This window comes from Frankliniella occidentalis, unplaced genomic scaffold (assembly GCF_000697945.3).
Source record: "Frankliniella occidentalis isolate FOCC.00 unplaced genomic scaffold, Focc_3.1 Scaffold75, whole genome shotgun sequence".
In the NCBI taxonomy this organism is placed as follows: domain Eukaryota; kingdom Metazoa; phylum Arthropoda; class Insecta; order Thysanoptera; family Thripidae; genus Frankliniella; species Frankliniella occidentalis.
The window spans coordinates 645,194-645,556 of record NW_026267205.1 but is presented as its reverse complement, the minus strand read 5'-3'; positions in this window follow the sequence as shown (position 1 = coordinate 645,556).

Sequence of the window (363 nt, the reverse complement as noted above, 5' to 3'; positions counted from 1 at the left end):
CAGGCTTTAGCGGGAGAATAGAGCGGGGATTTGATTCCAAAATGTCCCAACCAATCACCAATCTACGCGGTCCTGTCTCATTTGCATCGTGCTGGCGTCTCGGGGGTTGTATAATAATAATGATAGACGTCGAAGCTGGACCGACTTAGTTTGATTACAAGACCGATGACGTCTCCCAGTCGAGGGAGGGGAGGTTTTGGAGCGCGTGTTTCAGGATTATCGTGTCGTCTCTGTACTGTACGAGCAAACTTGCCGTCTCGGCTCGGGGGCTCGGGTCGAATGACTGGAACCCCCGCGACCACCAAAATCTGGGTGGGCACGTGCTTCTCTCATGGATATTTCCAAAATTTTCCGGAAAATTTC